At 38.7% G+C, this 7,286-nt stretch overlaps 1 non-coding gene across 1 annotated transcript; it reads left to right on the top strand.

Moving 5' to 3' along the window:
* Positions 1-2,748: 2,748 nt before the first annotated feature.
* LOC118915131 (U6 spliceosomal RNA) lies at positions 2,749-2,855 on the top strand. Its single transcript, XR_005025972.2, has one exon. It is a non-coding gene; the product is annotated as a U6 spliceosomal RNA (small nuclear RNA).
* The last annotated feature ends 4,431 nt before the right edge of the window (positions 2,856-7,286 follow it).

The raw sequence follows: 7,286 nt of genomic DNA, 5'->3' as shown, positions 1-7,286 counted from the left end.
AGCAGACTCACAGAACCCAAGAATGGACTAACAGTTACCAAAGGGAAAGGGACTGGGGAGGATGGATGGGAAGGGAGGGAGAAGGGGAAAAGGGGGCATTACTACTAGCAGACATAATGTGTGTCGGGGGGGCACGGGGAAGGAAGTATAACACAGAGAAGACAAGTAGTGACTCCATAGCATCTTACTACACTGATGGACAGTGACTGTAATGGGGTATGTGGGACTTGATGATGGGGGGAGTCTAGTAACCATAATGTTGCTCATGTAATTGTAGATTAATGATACCAAAATAAAAATAAATAAACAAACAAACAAATAAATAAAAGAGTTTGTGCCCAAGCCGATGACTCTGGACCTACTAAATACTCAGTGAATTCTCTCACATGGTCCTTGTAGTCTTCAAACGATCTCCCTACAGTTCAGCCATGTGCCATTCTGTCAGAATCCCAGTAGTGGCCACAGTTTAGATTTCTCTCCTGTCCTGGAATCCTCTTGGCACCTAATTAAATCATTGGATACAGAGTCAGGGAGAGGCAGTTTGGGATACGGCGTTGGGGCTAGTTTAAGACTAACTCCACAGACGGTATCCTCATTTGCACACTCTATGCTGTTACGTGCTTGAATCCATGTAATGGTTTGATCTGTGTAATATGACAAAGTGGTGGCATTGCCCCCTTGCCACCCCCACCCCTACCTCCAACACACACCCGTACACACACGTCTTCAGGAAGGCTGGATGACTGGCTTGAGTTCATCCAGGTTTCCGAGTCAGATCTAGTGTTCTCTCAGCTACTGGGGCAGCTTCCCAGGGTCAACATCGTGAGGCTAACTCAGTTAACTTTGGGTTTCACTCCTGTTCCGTGCAGCTCTTAGCCTTTCCCAGGGCCACAGATCCAAGATACACTTCCTGCCAAGCCACTTGGCTCTCCCATGTGATGAAAGAGAAAAATGACCCAGGTTTTGGAGTCTGTTCTGACATATGCTGGGCAGGCTTCTTGGGTGTACAGCCTGTGGCATAGCCCAGGTCTCTGTCGTCAGAGGGCGCTGTGCTTGGTTTAATGCTCTGTGGTCTCTGTCTTGAAATTCTGGATCATCTTTTGAATAGGAGGCCCTGCATCTTCATTTCCTCTGGGCCTTACAAATTAGGCAGCTGGCTCTTCTTTCAAACTTATGACTTTGGGTATGTTTCTTAACTTCTCTGAACCTCAGTTTTCTTATCTGTAAATCAGAAACAATATAGTCATACATATCTTAAAATGTCCTTGTGCAGAATAAATCAGATGTGATGGCATTTGGCTAACAGAGCCCTTGTACATGCTTGGTCTTCAATAAATCTTCATTTCTTTACATCTAATCCAGGGGGGAAACCTCCTCATTAACATCTTATTAGGTCAGGACTAAAACATTGGTTATATGTACAGAGTTTAGTTTTGTGCTGGAGAGTTGATTACTTGGACTTTTGCTGTTGTGAGATTAGGCTAAATGGCTTTTTTTCATCCAAAGTCACTAATTCAAACCAATGTGTGGATTCGATAAGCAGAGTGATGAAGGGAGCACTACAATAGGGTCAAAGGCTAAGAAATCAGTCAGTGCTCGTTATTGCTAAGCCAATACTAGGAGCACCCGTACCTCTCAGACAACACTGAGCTTGATCAACTGTAGCTGCAGGCCAAGGGTAAGGTGAGCAGTCAGGAAAAATGTAAAGAAGAGTAAAGAATGCAGGAGCTGAGATTAGTGACATTTAAAAATATGTTGTTTAGTGTTGATCTAGTTGGCTCAAATATATTATTTCATTTAATCTTCCTTAAACCCCATGAGGTAGATAACATTAGGAATATCTTGTAGATGAGGAAGCTAAACTCACAGAATATTTACAGTTCTAGAGAACATCCTAGAATTGTTAGTGTTCCATAGTACTCGAGGACACAGCTAAATGGGACAATGAAGATTATCTGGTGGCATATGGGCTTCATCTCATGACATAACTGTAATTTCTTGGTAAGCCTGTGTTAAGGATTTTGAGACCTTATCTGGACTGGGTGGTATAGCATGTCTTGATCAAATAGCTATGTCTGCCTTGGGCTCTGGAAAAGTGGTGGCATGTAAGGCAGATATTTGCTATGTTTGATCTAGAATCCTCATTTTGCAGAATACATCACAACTAAGAAGTTAATATTCTGCAGTTTTATATCATGAACGACTACTGCCTAAGCTTGCTTTTAATCCTGGAGGTCACTGATGTTTAGAGCAAGGCTGTTTCACCAACCAACCAACCAACCAATGAGAAAATAGCAAAATAAAACAAAAAGGAATAAATTTATTGACATTTTGAGCATTAATAGGAAAAGTACTAGAGCTTAGAGGATTCTTTTCAGGATCCATAAAATTATAACCTCGAGAGCATTTCAAGTTTTAGTGTGTATCAGTGGCTCCTAGAAGGCTTTTCGAACACAGGTGATTGGACTCCACCTGCATTATTTCTGATTCAGTACATCTGGGGTGTGGCCTAAACTTCTGAAAACCTGCATTTCTAGAAACTCCCAGGTGAGGCTGATGCTCTGATCTGGGACTGTGCTTTGAGGGCTCCTTATTAATAACATTTCCTTGACCATTCATAGGAATCCCCTTAAAATGAGATGAATTATTCAAACATGCATTTTTTAAATAAATCTGGGAAACCCAGTCTGCCAGCTTCTTGGAATTTGTTAATAAGTTCTGCAGATTATCTCAAAGATTTTTTATTTAGTGATTGCCTCATCAACATATATACTAAAATTGGAACAATACAGAGAAGATTAGCATGGCCCCTTCTCAAGGATGACATACAATTTCCTGAAACATTCCATATTTTTTGTAACATTTGTGCACTGTTGGTGGGAATTAAAAATTGTTCAATCACTATGGAAAATAGTATGGAGATTCCTTAAAAGTTAAAATAGAAATACCATATGATCCAGCAATCCCCTTCCTGGATGTGTATTATCCACTGACAGATGAATGGATAAAGAAAATGTGGAATATCTATGCAATGGAATGTTTTTGGCTTTAAAAAGATGGAAATCCTGTCACTTGATACAACATGGATGAACCATGAAGATAACCATTAACTAAATAAGCCAGTCACAGAAAGACAAATACTGTATGATTCTATTTATATGAGGTATCTAAAGTAGCTTAACTTACGTAAACTGGACATAAAACACTGGTTGCCAGGGCATGGAAGAGGTGAAAGAGGGAGTTCGTGTTCAATGGGCATAGAGTTTTGGTTTTGCAAGGTGAAAACATTTCTAGAGATCTGTTGTAAAGCAATGTGAATATATCTAACACTACTGACCTGTACACTTAAAACGTTTATATGTGTGTGTTACCACCATTAAAGAAAAATTGTTAATTAAAAAATAACACTTTCCCTGGAGGGCACAGTCATCCTTAGTTGGAGAGGTGTCTAGTGAGAAGGGGAGAGGCTCTTTGTGGCTACTCACATGTGAGCTGGGTGGAAACCCTGGCTCCAGGCTTAGCAAGCCCCAGCCTATGTGCAGGCCTATGGATTCCTGACTTCTCCCAGGTGATTCTTTAAATACTGGGGTCTGGGTCCAACCCAGAGATTCTAATTTGGTCTGTGATGTAACCTGGGTGGTAGGAGTTTTGAGAACACCCCAGATGGTTTGAATTGTAGCCAGGCTGTAAAGCATTGTTTGCATCAGGGATTAGCAAATTCTGAAAGGTTAAAAAGGATCTCTTTGAAAGTTTGTCACATATTTATGCTCCATACTGCTCTATCCTCTTCCTCACTGAACTAGGTAGGGAATTCTAATTATTATCCACTCCCCCACCAATTAGAGACATTTCCTTAGATGGTGTCTAGTGCCTCTTTCAAATAAATTATGCCAATGATTACTCTTCTCTGTGGTAGGATTCTTCTGATCAATGGTTGGGCTAGATTCTACATAAAAAACATTCCTTTTTTGGACCTCAGTTACAGAGAGTTGAGTTCATTATTAATGGGGTTTGCATACAGTCAAGGTTCCCGCTGAGATTGGTGTGACAGCCTTAGATTTGGCTGCATGTATACACATAGCCCACCTATCCTTTTAAATCCTGAGAGTCAGTCAAACCTCACAGTTAAAACATAGCATTTGTGCTTAAAAATCAAACTGTTGAGCTATAACAAAGTTCCATTCTTTTGCTTATACATTGTTTGACAGGCTATGAATAATGTAGAAGATATCTGAAGAACAAAGAGGTAAAATTTCATTGAGTTAACATTTGCATGGAGAGATTAGGTCCTGCCAAGTGTGATTTTCCTTGACTCCCTAAAAATCAGTGGTATATCGGAGGATTCACGGATCATCCTAAGGAATTGTAGCCACAGTATTAGGGTGTGCTCATTATTAAAGAATCCCAAATGGCAACAACTCCCCACATATTCAGCCATTGTAAGCCAGTTACATACCCAGGAGATCAGAATTTGGCAGCACAGGAGACAGGGGACTTGCCAACTTAATGCTGTTTAATATTAATTGAACTTAATATAACTCAGTTATCTGTTTTTCAGATATTCCTAGGCAGAATACCAGAAAAGAAGAAGTAAATCTACATTCATATTATATGTATTTTTAAAGTGTATAATCATAAACGCATTCATAATTATATGTTCATATTACATAATATATATTATCATATAATCTAGATTTATGAAATATATTTCTAGAATAACTGAATAGGAGGAATAGATATGCCAAATCAGTGATTTCCATGAAATCAGTTACCTGGGAACATTCATGTGACAAAATACTGAATCAGGTGTTATTCATATAAAAACACACTTCTAATACACCATGAAGAAGGCTAAAATACTGCTGTGTGTCCTGCACAATAAGCATTCAGGAATGGGAGCAATTAAAGCCACCTAGGATTGTGTGAGAAGACATCATGAGGAGGTGACTGCCCAGCTGTGTTTTAAAACATGTTTCAGAGTAACCAGTACCACTGGGAAATACAGCGACTGGGGTGGCGTTACTGGGAAGGTATCCAGTGATGCATGAAAGACAGAACAGGATAGCGATCTTGGTGAATATCAACTGCATCCAGACTCTGGCTTTCCCTTCTGGAAGATGATGATGCATGTAGCATTGTCTCTTCCTCATCTTATACAGGCATGTAATATTTACCACAGGGGAAGAAATTCACGATTTCTATTAAGCAACTGGATTTATATTAGTTTTTTGACTATTTAGATGTTACGCATTACTGAAATGTATAAAATTAAATTAGCACTCCTAGCATTAGTGCTAGATGTGGTTTGCATACGTGTGACAGTGGTTATACACAGGGGAAGAACAGCCGATGTAAGGGCTAAAGAAACAGAGAACCTGATGCAGGGTCCTAGTCATGCTCTGAAACTTATCCAACAGAGTTCAGGTTTCACTAGATATAAAATAAGCAAAAATTTACTTCACAAGCAAGGATTGTCAATAAATTCAGTGGGTAGTTTTGAAAATACACATCTACCAAGACATAGCCTTGATTTATATATACAGTGAGGCCTAAGAATATGCATGTATAAAAACTCCCAGGAAAGATTGCTGCTTCTAACCAGATGGAATAACAGGGACTATGTTAACTCTTTTACAGAAACAGCTAAAAAACTGGACAGAACATATCAAACAATGATTTTGAAGACATAGGACATTAGACAACAAAGGACAATGATCTCTGAGAGACAAGAAATACATGCAGTGAGCCCTACAGTTACCCCAGATTACTGCCCTGAGAGAGTTTCCAGATTGTGTTGCTGGCAGAAAAGACCCAGGCTAAGTCTACTGGTCTCCCCAGGTTGGGGACATGGACTTGGGAGTCTGGGGAAGCCGAAGGGTGGCTAGAGTTTGCAGACTGAAGTACTGGAGAGAGAGAGCAGCACACAGGAGAGAACCCTGAAAAACTGCAGAGGGTTCTCTCTCTCCATCAGTGCATGTCATGCATCATTAAATGCATGCAAGTGAGACAATTGCGCAAGGGCAGAGAAACATGCACTATTAACCCTTGATTAAAACTCTAGGCAAACTAGAAAAAAAAGAGAATTTAATCTGATAAAGAACATCTATGAAAAAAACCTTGCAATTAACATATAGTTAATAGTGAAAGACAATTATTTTCCCTTAAGATCACAACTAAGACAGGGTTATCTGTTCTCATCACTTCTATTCAACGTTGTCCTAGGCTAGCACAATTAGGCAAGAAAAAGAAAAATAATTGCATCCAGATTGGAAAGGATGAAATACACTTGTCTTTACTTACAGATGGCCTTATTATCTATATAGAAAATTTGATAGAATTTACCGAAAAAAAAAAGAACCCCAAACTGTTAGAACTAATAAATGAAGTTAGCAGAGTAGCATGATATAAGGTTAACATGCAATGCTCAATTGTATTTAAATGTATTGGCAATTAATATTTGGAAGTTGAAATAAATGTTATTTACCAAAGCATGAAATAGTAAATAGGGATAAATCTAACAAAAGATGATTAAAACCTATACATTGAAAGCTATAAAGTATTGCTGAGAGAAATTAACCAAGACCTAAGTAATGGAGAGATATACCTTGTCTGTGGGTTGGAAGATTCAATATTGTTAAGATGCCAGTTATCCCCCAAATGATCTAAAGATTCAACACAACCAATCAAATTTCAGCAGCTTTTTTTTTCTTAGAAATTGGCAAACTGGTTTTAAAGTTCATATAGAAATGCAAATCATCTAGAATAGCAAAACAAACAAACGAATAGAGAACTTTGAAAATGAAGAACACAGTCAGAGGCTAACACTACCTGACAGACAAAGATTTGTCTAGCTCAAAATATATCTCAAGGCAGACAATTAGGAATATCCTGAAACTATATTAAGTTACTGCTTTCCTCTCTAGCAAATGACTAGTTTGACAAGCTAAATAGTATCCTGGAAGTATATGAGGTAAGGTTTAATTGACAGATTATATACAGGAAGGAAAGGAAATAAGTATGGAAAGCAGAGTAGGGATCAAAAACTCATATTCTAAGAGAATCCATATTTCTTAATGCATGTAAATGGTGAAGCAGTATTTATCTGCTTGCCCTTATCCATTGTGAGGATTGAAGCATGTAAATATGTTTTAAATGGACAAAACACTGTGCTGCTCTGTAATTATTAGCATGCAAATGCACGTCTTTCATAATGTGTATTTGAGCTTCCAAGGGGTGGAGAAAATTACCTAATTATTGCCCATTCTGGGGAAAAAGTGCCCAAAAGA

The sequence above is a fragment of the Manis pentadactyla genome, chromosome 3 (assembly GCF_030020395.1).
Source record: "Manis pentadactyla isolate mManPen7 chromosome 3, mManPen7.hap1, whole genome shotgun sequence".
Taxonomy (NCBI): domain Eukaryota; kingdom Metazoa; phylum Chordata; class Mammalia; order Pholidota; family Manidae; genus Manis; species Manis pentadactyla.
Note: the sequence above shows the minus strand (reverse complement) of the source record. Positions and strands in the feature narration are given on the sequence as shown.